This window comes from Coenobita brevimanus, chromosome 28, assembly GCF_032717465.1.
Source record: "Coenobita brevimanus isolate Jiangsu-jjx chromosome 28, ASM3271746v2, whole genome shotgun sequence".
NCBI classification, from domain to species: domain Eukaryota; kingdom Metazoa; phylum Arthropoda; class Malacostraca; order Decapoda; family Coenobitidae; genus Coenobita; species Coenobita brevimanus.
In genome coordinates, this window is record NC_136981.1 from 13,124,051 (window position 1) to 13,145,215 (window position 21,165).

The 21,165-nt window shown below is 43.1% G+C and overlaps 1 pseudogene; it reads right to left on the reverse strand.

The window, feature by feature from the left end:
* Positions 1-17,305: 17,305 nt before the first annotated feature.
* On the reverse strand, positions 17,306-17,424 carry LOC145394889 (5S ribosomal RNA; annotated as a pseudogene).
* Between the last annotated feature and the right edge of the window lie 3,741 nt (positions 17,425-21,165).

The window sequence follows — 21,165 nt, forward strand, 5'->3', positions numbered from 1 at the left end:
AGGATGGATGGAAAGAAAACGAAAAGGGGGGAAGAGAGGAATGGAAAGGGAGGACGAAGAGAGGGAGAGGGAGGGATAGAAAGGGAGAATGAAGATGGGGAGAGGGGGATGGTGGAAGAGAAGGGAGGGGGGTAGGGGAATAGGGGAGAGAGAAGGAATGAGGAAAGCAAAGAGAGAAACTGGAAAGCACAAAAAAGGATGAGAATGAGGGAAGAGACATAAGGAATGAGGACTAAGACTGAGAGGAGGAGGGGAGGTTTAGGAGGAGTAGGAAAAGAAAAGGAATGGCAAGTCAGTATGGAAAGATGATTCACACAGTGCCATCACGGCATATCTCGCAATACATTCACTAATTCCACCCTCTTGCTCTCCTCATTCGCACCTCCCACACTCCACATGGCCATGCGAATCTGCCCATTTGGTTGGGACCCTGGGCAGGTGTTGGGCACTCCGAGACTCTCAGATACATTTGCCATGATTAAATGATTTTAGATTGGAGAATCTGGGAGACACTTAACCCGGCCAAAATCCAGGTTATATGGTTACCACCCAGCGTTGTAAATGGTTTGCTGGGTACAGGAAACCATTTGGCTTGTCACTCAGTGTAGAAACCATAAGGCATCCCTACACTGAGTGAGTGGATGATGGGCTCCCCATCTACCACATAATCAAAGGCTATTGCTTTTATTATTATTATTATTATTGTTATTATCATTATTATTATTTTTATTATTTTTATTATTATTATTTTTATTATTATTATTATCAGGGAATTGAGCATGGAAGTGGAAAAGTTAGTACATGACAGTATTGTGATACCAACTCTAACGTATGAAAGTGAAGCTTGGACCTTTTTGGAGGGACATAAGTCAAGAGTGAGAGCAGTGGAAATGAGTTATTTGAGAGGATCATGAGGAGTCACATGGAGAGACAGACTGACAATGAGGAAGTGAAGGAGCGTTGTGGTGTGGATGTAGACGTGGTAGGAAGCGTGAGGAGAAATACACTGAAGTGGTTTGGCCATGTGGAGAGGATGGAGAGCGAGAGACTGACGAGGAGAGTGTATATGAGTGAGGTGGAGGATGGGGGAAGGGAGGGGGAAGCCAAGGATGAGATGGAGGGATGGAGTGGAGAGGTATATGAGAGAGAGGGATATGAGCTGGGAGCAGGGCAGTTACATGGCAAGGGAAAGGGCGACACGGAGGCGACTTGTTTGTGGCCACCCCTTACGGGAGTAAGGCATCTGGCAATAGATAGATGGATAGATAGTATTATTATTATTAGGCTGTTATTATAAGGCTATTGTTATTATTATGATAGACTACTATGATTATTACTGAGGCGTCTGGCAACGGATAGCCAGATTATTATTATTATTAGTATTAGTATTAGTATTATTACTATTATTGTTATTGTTATTGTTGTTGTTGTTGTTATTACTGAAGTTGTTTCATGCAAGCATCGCTAAAATAATGTTCGCGATAAATCTGATAACAAACACAAGACAAACGATTAATAAGAAGAGGTTAAGATGAAGAGGTTAGGCGGGAGGGTAAACAGGAGATGAAGAGTGAAAATGGTAGACTGGAAGATGATAGGTGGATTGGTAGACAAATTGATAAAGCCAGTTAGTGGAAAGGCAATTGGAGAAGGGTAAATAGGTGATGCTGTGGTGGGTAGAAGGGTGGTAGATAATGGGGAAATAGGTGGGTAGACAGGTGGTAGATGAAAAATGAAATGGTAGACGGTAGAAAGGGTGGTTAAGTGACAGGTGGGTAAGTGGGAGTTGAGCGGTAGAAAAAGAAGGTGGGGTAAGGTTAGTTGAGTTGACGGGTTGGCTGAGAGTAGACAAACAGTGGAAATGGTAGACGGTATATGGGTGGGGGATAGGGGTTGCGTGGGTAGGTGGGTTGAAGACAGTAATTGAGCAGTGGATATGGTAGATGGGTGGTAGGTGGGTTAACAAATGGTTGTAGATAGTAGATGAGTAGCGGAAAAGGGTGTGGTGGAAACAGTGAGATTTCAAGGTGACCTTTCCCCCCGGTTTCGTCCATCCTGTTTGTGTGGTCATGTTCTCTCTCGCGCTCTCTCTCTCTCTCTCTCTCTCTCTCTCTCTCTCTCTATAACACTGCTGCAATTACACGCAACATCTTCGCACTCTAATGGAATATAATTAAGGCTGTAATACACCAAACAATATGTTATATGCACAGATTATCACGTATCCGTGTCATAAATGTATCCTGATTCAAGCAAGAACAAGAAATGATGCAATAAATTTACAGAGCGGGCCAAAAGTTACTTTACCATAAAATTAATTTACTAAGTTATATTTCAAGTAGCCTAAATGAAGTTTACACAATTTATATTTCAACTAAACCAAGTGTACATCAAGTGAAATAATAGTCAAGTTAAAACAAGTGTCCAAAATGACCTTCTTCTTTCTCTAAACAGAACTGGGATCTCTTAGACACAGAGTGGCAAATTCTTCTTCTCAACTCATGATCACTTTTCAGGTTGTCAAATTCTCTCGTAATTCTTTCTTTCAGTTCTTGAAGACTTCTGGGCTTTGTCTTGTAAACTTTCTCTTTCATCATCTCCAGAGCTGTGAAGTCACATGGCGTTAGCTCAGGTGACCTTGGAGGTGAGTCAACAGTACTCCTTTTTCCAACCCGTGTGTCAAAAGTGTTACCGATAAATTCTTCCATATTCCTACCATAGTGAGGAGGTGCACCATCCTGCATCCAAATTAATTTGGAAGCTGAAATATAACTGTGGTTTAGGTGTAATGTAACTGTTTTAATCAAATAATATAATGGTAAAGTAACTTGGCTCACCCTGTATAACTAAACACCCAGTCTTTACTAAAAAGCTGTCTTGAAAGGTATTTGTTCTGTTGGATATAGCCTGGTTTCTGTGGGTTCTTCTAAACAGGAAGAAACACAAAAGACACTTATGCTACACTCGAATGGTACAAGGCGAGAACACAAATTTAGTTTGCTGATACAATAGGTTTATTACTAAACCCTTAACCGCTAGGTACAACACTGATAACATTAAGCCAAAGACATATAGGGCATACAAGGTAAATGGTCAGTCCGGGAGAGGGGGTCTTAATCTCAGGACCTGAAGGGACCTTTACTCTGGGTGCGCTAGGGAGATAGTAACAAGTCTATACACAGGAAAAAAAAAAAGGAGGAGATCCGGGAGGTGAGCAGTGGTGGGCAGTGCAAACGAAAAAGGGCCTTGCGCAAGCGCAATGTGCAATCCACAGTTCATTACCTTGCACAAGCACAAGTGTGCAGTCTGACTACTATTTAGCTTGTGCAATGTTGCAAAGCGCAAGCACAAACCGTTAGCATATATTTCTGGGAATTACTGTAAAATATTGATATATTTAAATAAATTAGCATACTTACTTTTATTTATTATTATTATTTTCTCTTATTTGTAATTTGTGCAAGTGCGCAATGTAATATTTAGTTTGCGCAATGTCGCAAAGCGCTAGTGCAAACCATTTGCATATATTTGCAGGAATTACTGTAAAATATTGAGATATTTAAATAAATTAGCATACATACTTTTATTTATTATTCTACCTATATATCTATTGCCAAATGCCTTAATCCCGTAAGGGGTGGCCACTGGCCACAAACAAAAAATCGTCTCCATTATTTACTGTGAAATAAAATTATTCACTTGACACACTAAGAGACTAAGGCGGTAGGACTGGAGCAAGGCTTTGTTAACTCGTAGAAGTTCAAACAGAGCAGTGAGCGGAGCGGACTTGGTGGAGGGACAGGGAAACAAAGGGTGTGATGTTGCCAGTTTTACTTTTATCTGCATTTTTGTCAATACGTTTTATTTAATAATTTAGTATAGATATACAATACCTTATGCAATTCCTTACAAAAATCATTAAAACATATTATTTAAATCAAATATCCTTAGCCTAATAAATTATTAGGCTGTGGATATTTGATTTAAATAATATGTTTTAATGATTTTTGTAAGGAATTGCATATGCTACTCTTAATAAATAATGTGTTTTTAACTTATTATTATTTATTAATAATAATTTTAAAAAATATTAAAATACATTATCTCTGTTGAAGCATCTTAAGAAATGCTACTACCCTCCCACCTCCCCCTAACAATCCTGAACCCTCGCGACCTGCCCAAGCTTCCCCTATCCCTTGTCCAGCCACACGAATAGCTCCCAAGACCACGTGTCCTGTGGACTGCGCACAGGTGCGTAAGACGGGTGCACAAGTGGAAATTTAGTTGTCAAGCGCAACTATATTTGCGCTTGAACACCTGCCTTTTCATGTGCAAAAACGCAATATTGAGCAAGGTCTCGTGCAGTGCACAATGCACAAACGATAATCAATGGAGCACAACGGTGCGCAATTGCACAATGTGCAAGTCATTGCATACCTGCCCAGCACTCACCTGGAGGTGAGTTTACGTCTGTACTGTAGGATGTTGCTAAAAGGGAAAGCAAAGTAAGAAACTGCGACTCTAGTGCTGAAAGAGGAAGCCAGATATCTAGTTCTCACTATGGACCCAGCGGACAGATGTTAGTGTGGACTGTTTCCAAAGTGGGCACGCAGGGAAGTTACTAGGGACCTGAGAAAGATGGGACGATAAGGTCATATGGTTTTGTCACCGGGATCTTTTCCAGGTGTTAGGGGGGAGAGGACTGTTGGGGCATGGAAGGGGAAGCACAGGGAGAAGGGTCACTCTGGGGATAGCGGTGACTTGCAGTGGCCAGTCTGGGATAGGGAGACGTTGTGGCTTGGCTTCTACGTGGCTGAATCACGTTGGGCCAGTTCAGTTGGCGAATGGAAACATCGTGGCTTTTTCATGGCTGAAGCGCTTTGGGCCAGTTCAGTTGGGGAATGGAGACGTCATGGCTTTTTCATGGGTGAACTGTGTTGGGCCAGTTCTGTTGGTGAATTTACGGAGTTGCATCAGGCCAACTCCCTTAAGATGTCACATTGAGCCAATGTTTGTGGTTTGCGTTGAGCCAAATTGAAATCAGAGAAGCATCAAGACTTCTCCTTACTACTGCATCGAGCCAGTACAGGACTGAAGAGCTCTGGCCGATTGTAGTATTTGGGGCTCTGGCTGTGACGGCGGGTGGGTTGCAGCTCGAGGTGAGAGGGGTAGCAAGTGTTGGTGGTGTGCAGTTCCTGTGTCCCTCTGGCTTGGAAGGTTGTATGGTGACGATCCTGGCGGTGGGGCAAGGCTACTTCCCCTCTCCTTGGCGGTGGTTTTCTGAGGTAGCTGTACTGGGGACTGTGGTAGATGGCTTTGTCCTGGGCATCTTACAACCCTTAATGTCTTTTGCCACGACCTCGTGGCTGGAGGTCGAACGTTTTTTCTTTGTTGGTAATCATGGTTGGCTTGACGTCTTGCAAGACATAGTACCTTGCTACGGACCTCTCATCTGTTCTCCTCCTAGGTCTCTGACGAGGATGAGGATGCTTGGCTGGTGGTAGGTTTTGAATAGGTGTAGTAGGTGTTGAAGCCCATTGATTCTTTTCTTGTGTCTGGCATTGGGGATTCAGAAGATGTAACAGATGTACATGGCGGTGTAGGTTGGGTATGGCTGGAGAGATGAGATGGCAGAAAAGATTGTGGCTGCACTGGTGGCTGGAAGGCAAATGATGACCTTTGACCAAAGTCTGGCTTGAAGTCACCCATTGTGGATGTGAATGTAGGAGTGGAATGGGATGTGGTGGGCTGGGATGGGGAAAGGCTGGTCAGAATTTGTGCAAGTTCGTGGCGGTATTTTTCGATTTTCCTGGGTTGTGGGTTGGATTTGGTTTCCAGTTGGGGTTGGAGGGGAAGTGGGTGGTGAGGTGGCAGGTTGAGATGATAGGGGGGGCTATATCTATTAGATGGTAGGGACTGGTAGCCTGAGCTGAAGATGGGAATGCAGCGTCTCCTGTTTGACAGGTGTGTGGAGGAGGATTGAAGGGCTGGTTGATGATCTAGGACTTGATGAAGAGGAATATGAGGTTGGGTGATGATGTGGTGTTGGTTGTGGTATGCATGAAGGGTTACTGGGGGTATGAGATGAATGAGAAGAGGTATGGGAAAATGTTTGGGGTGGCAGGGTGGCTGCGGGTCGGGATGGGGGATTCGAATGTGGGGTGGATGATGAGGGTGAGGGTGAGGATGAGGGTTGACGGTTAGGGGATCGTGGGGTGAATGGGTTGGGTGATGAAGATGAGGGTAAAGCCTGGTGGGCTGGGAATGGTTGACTGGGTGCAGGGTTGGATGTTGATGGGAGAGCAAAGAGGTTTGTGGGTGGGATGGGGAAGACAGGATAATGAATTTGGTGATAGCTGAACAACTGGGGTAGGGAGGACTGGGGTTGTTGGTGATGAGGTTTTGGGCGATCAGGGGTGATGGAGGACGGAGCTTGGTTTTCTTGGTCTCAGTGTTGGTTTGGTCAGTTTTTATGGCGTTATATTAACGGATATGTCGGTTGCAGTACACCATGTTTTCACCATGTAAATCAATGTTGACCTGTAGCAATTGACACATGCGTGATTTTGAAGGGACCTAGAAACTTTGTCTGGAGTTTGTGGTCTAGGGACAATCTAGCAACCGTGACTTGCTGGCCCCCTTGGTGTGGATTGTCGGGGGTAGTTTCATCCTCCTTCAGGTGTTGGCAGTGCTGCACCTGACAAAGTTGGTTCCTGAGTCGGATAGTGGGTCTTGTGTGGCTGGTGCGGTTGGTATTGGCTGGGCCAAATGCTGTAATGAAATTAGCAGTGGGAGCTCGCCAAAAATGCATTCATTGGGAGTGATGCTATCTTGTCTAGGCAGGTGTTCATACCCTACTGTAGGATTTTGACTTGGGATTGCCAGTCTTCTGTGTTGAGCGTGACTAGCCTGGTTCTGGGTTGATTAGCAAGACTTCAGTGGCTTTGTTCGTAAAAGGAGTTTCCTCGGGATGGTTGATAGATGAGTGGAAGGTACAGTATCTGAATAACTTGGATAGCCGTTCCCAAACTTGTCAGGAGAACTCTGGAGCATTAATGGAATGAAGTGCTTGGAGGAGGCTGAAGTATAGAAAGATGTCAGTGACTGGGGTCTCAGCAACAGCTGTGATGGAGTGTTCTTTAGCTGGGCAGATGATGAACTTGGAGTAGGTGTCGACGAACATGATGATAAATCAGGTCGCTGACTTTGATGGGAGAGATCCCATCACATCTACCGCAAGGAGCTCTCACAGTTTGGTGGCCGCGAGGTGTCCGGTTGGTCCGAGTATCTTGGAGATGTCTTTTTCTAATGCACAGGCTCTGCATGCTTTGATAACTCCCCTGGCGAAGGTTGATGGTTGGGGTGTCCAGCAGACATCCTTAAAAACCTGAAGTAGCACCAAAGCAGCAACGAACAACATCTTTATTTGTAGTACTAACGTTTCGGAACAGAGACTATGCCATTTTCAAGGTTTACTGAAAGTTAAGAAAAGTGTGTTACAAAAAATAAACATATTATAAAACATTAAAACATTGGAAATTTATGCTATGTACAATGGACAGGCTGATGTATTATTTTTTAACTTGAGGGCATATTTCTTGATGTAAAGTGACTCTAAAATCCTAATGTCGGCACTGCAACAAGAATCTAAGATAGTAAATTAATCTTTTTACGGAGGCACATCACACTCTAACAAGTGTTCCCTTACTGCAGAGTCAGGAGGGACTAGCAGAGGGCGACCGGTCCTGCTCGACTGCCCCAAGTGTTTTTTTTTTTTCTATCGACAATTGGGACCAAAGCCCCTGGTCATTAAGGCCGTATATATATATATATATATATATATATATATATATATATATATATATATATATATATATATATATATATATATATATATATATATATATATACACACACACATACATGCACACACACACACTTCCATGCATATATACAGACAGACACACTTTCACGCACACATACACAGACACACACACACACTTATATGTATATATATATATATATATAATAATTTTTATTTTTTTTTATTTTTTTTCTTAGTTTTATATTTTTTAGACCTTATATTATAAAGAAAAACCTAATCTAAAGACCCTAAAACTAATCACCTAACAGACAAATCGCCAGCCTATACTAAATCCTAGAGGCAAATAGCTAGACCTACACTAATGGTAAAAATACCTCGACCAACAGAGCATCATCGACTGCAGATATGTAATGCCTTTCTACATTACATACCTGCACTCATCACCTGCTGACTGTCAGTCGAGGCACACCCTAATATAGGGGACATTAATATATGAAAGGGAACCAGACGAGTCAGGAACATTTCCATATACGTCCGCTGTCGGCCCTAATTAGCACAACTTGAATAATATGGTATAATCTATTTACATAATTTGTACAATAAAGTGAAGTACCTCGCCCAACTGACCAAACCGACTGTAAGTGCCCAATACCTTTCTATATTGCACACTTGCACACATCAGCTGGTGACTGTCAGTCGAGGAACGGGGCTTAGTGTAGGAGACATCTATATTAGAAATAGATCAGTGGGAGGAGGAACTATTTCAAATATGTCAACTGTCAACCCTAATTAATAGTATAATATATACATATTTACAGTTGATAAAAAACAAAACCATATAGTAAAAAAGTCACATTACTGTGATCAGTCCGGCCTCTCTCAAGAAAGCCATCAATTTATCAGTCATAACAATGTTCCTATCACCCAGGATGGTGGAAAGGGTGAAGGGGACGTCTGCTGCGCCGAAGTAATTTATAAGTGAAGCGCGTTCACGAATAAATCACCGACAGCGCAGGATGATATGACTGATATATAACACCGCATCACAGATGTCACAGTGCGGTGGGAATCGTCTTTCCATATAAGGTTTTATGTGCGTAAGCATGGAGGCATTAAGCCGTAAGCGAGCCAACACTTTTTCTGCCAGGCGACTGGGACAGTTGGCAGTGTCCCAGTCGCCCAGGTACGGCTTACACGTTCGAATATTTAGTCTGGTCCACTGACCTTGCCACAGAAGATTTATTGATCTCTTTGTGAGAGAGAGACTCGACCGTAGATCACGAGGAACGTCCCAAGTCTCCTCGAGCTCTACAGCCGACTTTGCAAGTAAGTCAGCCTGCTCATTGCCGTAGATACGACAATGACCAGGCACCCAGATCAGCGTGAATGACTTGTTGCATGAATGCAACTTATTAACGATGCGGCCCTGGATCTCGTGAGAGTCCGTAGAACAAGATGCAATTACCTGAAGGGCTGATTTTGAATCCGAAAATATGACAAATGAGTCATCCCTAGAATTGAGAGCATAGTCTATGGCTTTGTCAATAGGAAAAAGTTCGGAGGTAAACACAGATGTATGAGTCGGCAACTGATACCTGAGGGCACATTCAGTCGACCACACACTTGCACCCACACATTCACTCGACTTGGAGCCGTGGGTGATGAATGATGCTATTACAAACCAAGTGGTGGACCTCCGCATCAGGCGCCTTGGTCTTAGGTGCTGGGAGCCATGTTACATCAACAGTAATGCCAGGTGGCTCCCAAGGCGCTATATTTTTAATCACCAACTTGTTACAGTCACTGAGGTCCACACCAAGCTCCTGAATCAGTAAATGGAAGTGAACGTCAAGTGGCCAATGCACCTCCTGCATAAGATGGTGGTATTGATGCAGGGGGGTACAGGGCACATTGCCGATATTACTTTTCCTAAATGTTCTTAGTCCATAAGACAAGGCCAGGTGGTCACGGCGAATACAGAGGGGAGGCACATTCGCCACCACTTCCATACACAGCTACAAGACACATTCGTAAACATTTATTCTGCAACACATCCAATCCTTTCAGCGTGGCATCGGATGCCGAGCCATACACCTGTGATCCATAGTCTAGCTTAAATTGAATAAGGGACTTATACACCATTAATAAAGATTTTCTGTCGGCACCCCATGTAGTACCCGCTAGGTACTTTAGAACATTTAACGGTTTATCACAATGAGCAAGCAAATTATTAACCTGAATTTTGAAGTTCAAACGATGATCAAAATGTTTTCCTAAAAACTTTACAGAATTTTGAAAAGGTACCGCCTGATTATCCAAAGTTAAGCTCAAATTACGTATGTTTCGAGTCTTAAAAACTACAGCGGCACACTTAGGGACGGAAATCTTAAATCCCCACTGCAAGGCCCATTGGTGGACGGAGTCAAGGGCTGCTTTAATCCGCCCAGCCGAAATTGTGCATTATGGGAAGAGTGCCATATTGCACAATCGTCAGCATAGAGTGAGTATTTAAGATTCCTTGGGATGGGAGCTGATGACAGAATATCATTGATCATAATACTAAATAAAGTGGGACTAAACACACTTATCTGCAGCACCCCGTTTTCCTAGATAAATATATCCGATGTTACGTTACGGGGCAGTTTGATAAAGTCTTGTTCCTTAAGAAATTTGAAATAAAAATAGGCAAATTTCCTCTTAACCCTTTAACCGCGGGCATTGTTTTGCCCTGACTGGCCTCTCCCGCGGGGGTTCCAGCCAAAATGTAAACAAACTTTAAACCTTTATAACTCTGCACAGAATAAATCTAGAGCGAAAAATAAGGTACCATTAGAAAGTACTAACCTTCGGCTTTGCAATGATGTAGGTTTCATGATTTCGTTGACTATCACTGGATGGGCAGTGCCATTAGAAGTGAGCGATCTAAAATCACTATTTTTCGCTCACACACCATTACCTTCTCTCACACACCATTACCAAATGCCAACCTCATTCTGATAATAATACTATAAACATATATGAACACTGCACATACGATAAACACTCACTCTGTGTTCACTGAGGCAGGTAAAAGGCACTGTAATTGCCCGCCCTTCACTGCCACATCAGCGGTGTTATAATCACTATTTTTCGCTCACACACCATTACCAAATGCCAACCTCATTCTGATAATAATACTATAAACATATATGAACACTGCACATACGATAAACACCCACTCTGTGTTCACTGAGGCAGGTAAAAGGCACTGTAATTGCCCGCACTTCACTGCCACATCAGCGGTGTTGTAATCACTATTTTTCGCTCACACACCATTACCAAATGCCAACCTCATTCTGATAATAATACTGTAAACATATATGAACACTGCACATACGATAAGCACCCACTCTGTGTTCACTGGGGCAGATAAAAGGCACTGTAATTGCCTGCACTTCACTGCCACATCAGCATGTGTTGTCACTCACACAGCTGGACAGATACTGATGCGTGCTTGGTCAGGGGTGGGATGGGGGGCCCAGGGAGTGGGAGGTGGGGGCCCGGGGGGGGGAGGAGGGAGGTGGGGGTCGGCTGGAGTGAAAGAACTTAATAGCTACTCTCCCTTGAAACAATTGGCGCACGGAAAAAACGCGCGGTATTCAAAATATTCACAAACATTCGAGAATGACACCCGCGGTTTGGTCCAGTTTTTGCAATGTCGTTCTGAGATGACACCCGCGGTTAAAGGGTTAAACCATAAGCATAGAGCTTCATTAGTATACCGCGTCACCATGTCATGTCATAGGGTTTTGGATGTCCAAGAGCACCCCTATCATGAATTCATTATTGGGAAATGCCTCTGCAATACAAAGCTCCAAATTCATCGAATGATCTAGTGAACTTCTGTATATACGGAAGCCACATTGTTGATCATTTAACAAATTCTTCGACTCTAAAACAAGAAGAAGACTACTATTAACCATACATTCCATGACCTTACATAGACAAGAAGTCAACACAATAGGACGAAATGAAGTGGGATTCATAAGATGACCAGCCTCTTTGGGTATCGGTATGACGTGCGCAAAGTGCCATGAGTTTGGGAACGTTCGAGATGCCCGAATCTCATTGTACAATGTTAACATCATAATTAGGCTGTCCTGATTAAGATGCTGGATCATACCGTACGTGATGGTGTCAGGTCCAGGGCTGGTGTCTTTACAGGATTTAAGGGCAAGGAGCAGTTCATCTAGCGTAAACTCTTGGTTGTATGGGGAGTCTGCGTCTTCTGTGGCAAAGTCTACTATCTGTAGCTCAGCCGTGCATTTATGGTGTTGAAAACTCGGGTCGTAATTGGCTGAGCTACTTACATGAGAAAAACTCCTGGCGAGGATGTTAGCAACGTCCACGGGCTTGTCATAGATGTTATTATTAACCTGTACGGTGGTCACAGGTATGAATGGGCCTTTATTATTTAATATTTTAATAGTGGACCAGACTTTACTGAGTGGGGTTGATCGATTCACCGTGGACACAAAGGACCTCCAGGAGTCACGTTTGGCCCTTCTTATTATTCTCCTTGCCTCAGCCCATGCCTGTTTGTATGCAATAAAATTTTCCTCAGTGGGCTGACTATGAAAAATCCTGTATCTCCTATTGCGTTTCCTTAACCCTTTAACTGCGGGTGTCATTCTAGAATGACATCGACAAAACTGGACCAAACCACGGGTGTCATTCTAGAATGTTCGTGAATATTTTGAAAACCGCGCGTTTTTCCTGTGCGCAATTTTTCTCACGCAAGAGTAGCTGTCGAGTTCTTTCACGCCAGCCATCCCACACCTCCCTCCTCCCACCCCAAGGGGGCCCCCCCACCCCTGCCCTGACATGCATCAGTCAGTATCTGTCCAGCTCTGTGCGTGATAATGGCGCTCCGTCCTGAGTCATCGTCGCTCGCTTCTTCCTCGGAAATTATTAGTGCTAGTGTGCCTTCGACCTCTACACTGAGGAAGGAACTGCCGACGGCGAGGCAGAAGGGGTTGAGCACCCCAGAAATTAGGACAGAGCTGGATAAAACTGTAAGTACAACTCTGGATTGTGGCAGTGAGAGTGATACACTTACAGCAAGTAGTAGTGACGATTTTGCAGTGATTGGTGGTGAACTGTTTAGCATTGACAGTGACAGTGATGAAAGTGAACATGTTGTTTCCCCCCCCCACTGCCCCCAACTTACTCTGGGAAAGGGAAGGCGCCTATGGGAAAAACTGGTGTTGCACGTGGGAAGGGAGTGAAGTGTAAACTTATGTCTCCTACACCAGGCCCTAGCAAGCATTTCCCACCACTTTCCCGTTCCCCTAGCCCTATTGCCCTCACATCTTCTTCATCTTCTGTCGTGCCCTGTCCTCAGTCTACATCATCTGAGGAATATGAATTCTCAGAGCCTGCACAGCGAGGGAAGGCAGGCTGTGCAGGCCGTGCAGGCAGGGTAAGCAGGGCAGGCCGGCCTAGAACAAAGGGGATGCGTGGCAGTAGGAGGGCAAAGCTGGGTGATAAGCGAGGTGATAAGCGGGGAAGAAAGGGTCGGATTTCACCACACACCAGGTCAGTAACCCCCCGGCCTGCCCCCCGCCCAGCTCCCTCACCCTCGCCACCCCCTCACTCACCACCCCTCCACTCACCCCCCTCCCGCTCACCTCCTGCCTCACCTCCTGCCTCACCCATTGCCTCACCCATTGCCTCCACCTCAGCTCCTTCTCACGGGGAAACGAGTGCAATGTGACCTGCCACTTCCACTGAACCACGCACCAGGAAAGTGGATGCATTTGTTTGGTCTGACGGTGCTGATTTTCAGCCACACAATCCGCCGTTTGACATGACAAATGCGGGAATACAGCCTGCCTTCCCATGCAACGAAGGAGATGATTTTGTTGACTACTTCCTGGCCTTCATGGATGACGAAATCGTGCAGTTTGTCAGCGATGAGACCAATAGGTATGCAGCTCAGTGTGCAACAGAAGGGCTGGGACCTATTGGCTCACCAAAGCAAGTGTCGTGGTTGCCTGTCGGGATTAGAGAGCTGTATGTGTTCTTTGCACTTATGTTCTTGATGCCCCATATCAAGAGACATGAGTTGGAGGAGTACTGTCTGGTTGATGACATTACTTCTATCCCAACATTCGGGAAGTACATGTCACGAGATCGGTTCCAACAGCTGCTAGGATACCTGCACTTCGCTGACAATGGAAACCCGTCCCAAACTGACCCTTTGTGGAAAGTGAGGGATTTTCTCAACAGGATTAGGGATCGATTTATGCGATTTTTCCGTCCTATGCAAAAAGTCGTCATAGATGAATCCCTGGTATTGTTCAGAGGACATCTCAAATTCATGCAGTACATCCCCAGCAAACGCCACCGCTTTGGAATAAAGTTCTTTGTGCTGTGTGACTGTGAGACGGGGTATATCCTTGATTTCGTGATCTACTCTGCAAGCACAATGGACGTGGACAGGAAAGACCCCCTTGGCTTCTCTGGCTCCGTTGTAAAAGTGCTGATGGAGAGGTATTTTGGTGGGAATCATGTGCTGTACACAGACAATTATTACACAGCACCGAAACTCTCTAAATACCTGGCTGAACATGGCGTTGGCACTGTTGGCACTGTACGGAGTTATAGGAAAGAGTGGCCAAGTTTCCCAGAAGCATCATCCTCATCCAAGGGAGATGTGCACCTGAAGAAGTCAGACAAGCTTCTGGCGATCAGGTGGCATGACAAGAAGGTCGTGAATATGCTCAGCACCATCCACAAGGGGGAATTGCAGAGAACTGGGAAGGTCAGCTACAGGACGGGAGAGCCAATCATGAAGCCCGATGCCGTCATTGACTACAATATCAACATGAGACTTGTTGATAAGTCTGACATGATGATTGGCGAAATAGACTGTCTCAGGAGAAACACCCGATGGTACAGGAAGGCTTGCCTGCACATGCTCGATATGTGCATGCTCAATGCCTTCCTCCTCTACAAGACACAAGTCGGGGGCATAAGGCAACCATCCCTGAGACAGTTCTCCAAGACTGTCGTGCAGCAGCTGCTTGCACGATTTGGTCAGGTGATGGCATTGATCCCGAGGCGACACTCTGACACACAACCTGACCGTCTTGAGTGCCGCAATTACATGAGCCGGCACCAGCTTGTGAAATTGCCTCTTACCGCAGGTGGCAGGTTGTCACAGGGCCGCTGCAGAGTATGTCATAACACCACACGGAGGCCTCGGACGAGAAAAATGAGCACACACCAGTGCCAGGAATGCCAAGTCGCTCTCTGTGTGACTTCGTGCTTTGCCGAGTACCACTCTCTGAGTAAATACTGAAAGTGACAGTGATATATAGTGATGCGACAGTGACGTGCTTTACCAATAATTGTATAATGGATAATGTAGTGATAAGGGATATTTTGCCTAAAAAAAATGTAAATATTGGCCAGTATAATAAGTGATATTGTAATAAGAGAATCTGCGGCACTTGTGTAATTCTGTGATGCGACAGTGACGCAATATAGTAATAAGTGCAGTGTAAATATAATGTATATTGCCCAGATTATATGTAAAATAGTAATAGAAGTTAGAAATAATGAAAACATCGCCGCTAACCAAACGTCAGTGAGCGTGTGATGCCGCAGTGAAGTGCGGGCAATTACAGTGCCTTTTACCTACCTCAGTGAACACAGAGTGGGTGTTTATCATATGTGCAGTGTTCATATATGTTTATATTACTATTATCAGAGAGTGGTTGGCATTTGGTACTGGTGCGTGGGGCGTAAAATAGTGATTTTACACCCCTCACTTCTAACAGCACTGCCCGTCCTATGAAAGTCAACAAAGTCATGAAACCTACATCAATGCAAAGCTGAAGGTTAGTACTTTCTAATGGTACCTTATTTTTTTCTCTAGCTTTATTCTGTGCAGAGTTATTAAGGTTTAAAGGTTTGTTTACATTTGGCTGAAACCCCCGCGGGAGAGGACAGTCGGGGCAAAACAATGCCCGCGGTTAAAGGGTTAATGCTTGTCGGCAATCTGGCGTCCACCAATGTGCTCTGTGCTTAGCGTGAACTGTAGAAGTCTTGGGAATTTCAGCCTCAGCTGCGTGTATTATGGAATTAGCTACATTTTCGACCTTAACATCCATGGTCTCCCCAGATATATCTAAAATGGCGATCCTTGAGAAGGATCCCCAGTCTGCTTTCTTATAGTTAAATTTTGGAGGTGGAGGGTGCGAAACGATGTTGCATGTATAAGAAAGACAGATGGGTAAATGATCACTTCCCAAGGAGTCCTCATATGGGTCCCACAAGAAATCTTGATGTATACCAGGGGAGGCCAAAAATAAGTCAGTGGCCGAAAAGTTACCAGTACGATCATCTACACGAGTCGCTTTACCATCGTTCAGAAAACTGTAGTATTAGGTCGGCTACTTGCTCGCCACAACCATCGATCCTCAAGCTACCCCATTGATAGTGATGGGCATTGAAGTCGCCCAATGCTAATGTATTCCCATGAAGATGTTCACATAGTGAATTTAAAGCATCATTATCAGTGAGGCCATGTGGAGGACAGTACAGAGAACAAATAGAAAGATATGTGTTATTAAATTTTACTCTGCATGCGACAGCTTCCAGAGTAGAATTTCCGTTTGTGGGTGTGATTTGTGTGTATATGGCGACTCCGATGTTTCATCTCCGAGGAAACATCGCCTAAATAGGGCAGTCTAAAGATTAACATAGATTGCTTCGGAACCATATGAAGAACAGGCTTTTGCTGGTACCTCATATTCAAAAATTTGCAGACTAAATTATCAGAAACATGTGTCGGAATGCCATCCGTTAAGAAAAAAGATTTTAAAAATTTTATTGTGAAATCTGTCATGGGTTGAAGTTAGATTATAAGCTCTATGTAGCAACGTTTTGATGGCTTTTATCTTGAAATTATGACAACAATAAATTAACTAATGCTTGGGCTTTCATGAACGGAATTGGCTACGAAATTGTCCGGATAATTTTAAACCATTATTTTACCGTAGATATGTTGACGATATGTTCGTCATTTTTTAAAACAAGAGTCAAGCTAATAATTTTTTGGAGTATATTAATAAACAGCATAATAATATAAAATTTACTGTAGACAGTGAAGTTAATGGTAAACTATCTTTTTTGGATTTAATGATAGAAAAATGTAACGGTAAACTAAAATTTTATATTTTTCGTAAACTAACATTCTCGGGACTTGTCATTAGTTATTTTAGTTATTGTTGTCATAAAATCAAGATAAACACCATCAAAACCTTGCTACATAGAGCTTATAATCTAACTTCAACCTATGACAGACTTCATTTCATTCATTCATTGCCAGACGCCATGTATCCCAAACAGGGTGGCCAAGGGCTTAGAGTAATTGTTTTACAGGGAGGGGCACTAATCCTCCACCAACCCCACTTGACACGTAAGGAGTTATGCCAACAGCATCTGGTGTTCCAGGCGGTCACCCATCCAAGTACTAACCAGACCCAACGTTGCTTAACTTCGCTGATCTGACGGGAAGCGGTGTACTCAACGTGGTACAATAAATTAACTAATGTTTGGGCTTTCATGAACGGAATTGGCTACGAAATTGTCCGGATAATTTTAAACCATTATTTTACCGTAGATATGTTGATGCGTTCGCCATTTTTTAAAACAAGAGTCAAGCATAATAATATAAAATTTACTAAATTATCAAAAACATGTGTCAGAAAGCCATTCGTTAAGAAAAAAGATATAAAACATTTTATTTCATTGTGAAGTCTGTCATAGGTTGAAGTTAGATTATAAGCTCTATGTAGCAAGGTTTTGATGGTGTTTATCTTGATTTTATGACAACAGTAACTAAAATAACTAATGACTTGTCATTAGTTATTTTAGTTATTGTTGTCATTAGTTATTTTAGTTACTGTTGTCATAAAATCAAGATAAACACCATCAAAACCTTGCTACATAAAGCTTATAATCTAACTTCAACCTATGACAGACTTCACAATGAAATAAAATGTTTTATATCTTTTTTCTTAACGAATGGCTTTCTGACACATGTTTTTGATAATTTAGTAAATTTTATATTATTATGCTGTTTATTAATATACTCCAAAAAATTATTAGCTTGACTCTTGTTTTAAAAACATGGCGAACGTATCAACATATCTACGGTAAAATAATGGTTTAAAATTATCCGGACAATTTCGTAGCCAATTCCGTTCATGAAAGCCCACGCATTAGTTAATTTATTGTTGTCATAATTTCAAGATAAACGCCATCAAAACCTTGCTACATAGAGCTTATAATCTAACTTCAACCCATGACAGATTTCACAATAAAATTTTTAAAATAATTTTTCTTAACGGATGGCATTCCGACACATGTTTTTGATAATTTAGTCTGCAAATTTTTGAATATGAGGTACCAGCAAAAGCCTGTTCTTCATACGGTTCCGAAGCAATCTATGTTAATCTTTAGACTGCTCTATTCAGGCGATGCTTCCTCGGAGATGAAACATCGGAGTCGCCATATACACACAAATCACACCCACAAACGGAAATTCTACTCTGGAAGCTGTTGCATGCAGAGTAAAATTTAATAACACATATCTTTCTATTTGTTCTCTGTACTGTCCTCCACATGGCCTCACTGATAATGATGCTTTAAATTCACTATGTGAACATCTTCATGGGAATACATTAGTGTTGGGCGACTTCAATGCCCATCACTATCAATGGGGTAGCTTGAGGATCGATGGTTGTGGCGAGCAAGTAGCCGACCTAATACTACAGTCTTCTGAACGATGGTACAGCGACTCGTGTAGATGATCGTACTGGTAACTTTTAGGCCATTGACTTATCTTTGGCCTCCCCTGGTATACATCAAGATTTCTTGTGGGACCCATATGACGACTCCTTGGGAAGTGATCATTTACCCATCTGTCTTTCTTATACACGCAACATCGTTTCGGACCCTCCACCTCCAAAATTTAACTATAAGAAAGCAGATTGGGGGATCCTTCTCAAGGATCGCCATTTTAGATATATCTGGGGAGACCATGGATGTTAAAGTCGAAATACACGCAGCTGAGGCTGAAATTCCCAAGACTTCTACAGTTCACGCGAAGCACAGAGCACATTGGTGGACACCAGATTGCCGACAAGCATTAAGGAAACGCAATAGGAGATACAGGATTTTTCATTGTCAGCCCACTGAGGAAAATTTTATTGCATACAAACAGGCATGGGCTAAGGCAAGGAGAATAATAAGGGCCAAACGTGACTCCTGGAGGTCCTTTGTGTCCACGGTGAATCGATCGACCCCACTCAGTAAAGTCTGGTCCACTATTAAAATATTAAATAATAAAGGCCTATTCATACCTGTGACCACCCTACAGGTTAATAATAACATCTATGACGAGCCCGTGGACGTTGCTAACATCCTCGCCAGGAGTTTTTCTCATGTAAGTAGCTCAGCCAATTACGACCCGAGTTTTCAACACCATAAATGCACGGCTGAGCTACAGATAGTAGACTTTGTCACAGAAGTCGCAGACTCCCCATACAACCAAGAGTTTACGCTAGATGAACTGCTCCTTGTCCTTAAATCCTGTAAAGACACCAGCCCTGGACCTGACACCATCACATACGGTATGATCCAGCATCTTAATCAGGACAGCCTAATTATGATGTTAACATTGTACAATGAGATTTGGGCGTCTCGAACGTTCCCAAACTCATGGCACTTTGCGCACGTCATACCGATACCCAAAGAGGCTGGTCATCTTATGAATCCCACTTCATTTCGTCCTATTGTGTTGACTTCTTGTCTATGTAAGGTTATGGAATGTATGGTTAATAATAGGCTTCTTTTTGTTTTAGAGTCGAAGAATTTGTTAAATGATCAACAATGTGGCTTCCATAAATACAGAAGTTCACTAGATCATTCGATGAATTTGGAGCTTTGTATTGCAGAGGCATTTCCCAATAATGAATTCATGATAGGGGTGCTCTTGGACATCCAAAACCCTATGACATGACATGGTGACGCGGTATACTAATGAAGCTCTATGCTTATGGTTTAAGAGGAAATTTGCCTATTTTTATTTCAAATTTCTTAAGGAACAAGACTTTCTCTATCAAATTGCCCCGTAACGTAACATCAGATATATTTATCTAGGAAAACGGGGTGCTGCAGGGAAGTGTGTTTAGTCCCACTTTATTTTAGTATTATGATCAATGATATTCTGTCATCAGCTCCCATCCCAAGGAATCTTAAATACTCACTCTATGCTGACGATTTTGCAATATGGCACTCTTCCCATAATGCACAATTTCGACTGGGCGGATTAAAGCAGCCCTTGACTCCGTCCACCAATGGGCCTTGCAGTGGGGATTTAAGATTTCCATCCCTAAGTGTGCCGCTGTAGTTTTTACGACTCGAAACATACCTAATTTGAGCTTAACTTTGGATAATCAGGCGGTACCTTTTCAAAATTCTGTAAAGTTTTTAGGAAAACATTTTGATCATCGTTTGAACTTCAAAATTCAGGTTAATAATTTGCTTGTTCGTTGTGATAAACCGTTAAATGTTCTCAAGTACCTAGCGGGTGACCACTCCCAACCCTCCAACTATCGTCCAATTGCTTTAACGTCCTGTATTTCAAAAGTTTTCGAGTCAATTCTTAATAGAAAAATTTTAAGGCATCTTTCCTATCACAACCTTCTTTCCGATCGTCAGTATGGGTTCCGTCAGGGACGCTCCACTGGCGATCTTCTCACCTACCTTTCAGACTCCTGGTCATCCTTCTTTCGGGACTTTGGCGAAAGCTTTGCCATTGCACTTGACATCTCAAAGGCTTTCGATCGAGTCTGGCATAAATCTTTAATTTCCAAACTGCCCTCCTACGGTTTCTATCCTTCTATCTGTGCCTTCATTGCTAGCTTCCTTTCTGGTCGTTCTATAGCCGCTGTTGTAGACGGCCATCGTTCTTCTCCTAGATCTATCAACAGTGGTGTTCCTCAGGGCTCTGTCCTATCACCAACTCTCTTCCTTTTATTCATCAATGATCTAAGCTGTACATCTAACCCTATCCACTCATACGCTGATGACTCCACCCTTCACCTTTCCATTCGGTTCCCGCAACGCCCATCTCAACAGTTACTTCAACAAGCAAGGGATGAGGCTGTGGCACACCTAATGTCTGACTTGGCTCGTATCTCTGACTGGGGTAAAAATAATATGGTTGTCTTTAATACATCTAAGACTCAGTTCTTACACCTATCAACCCGACAAAATCTTCC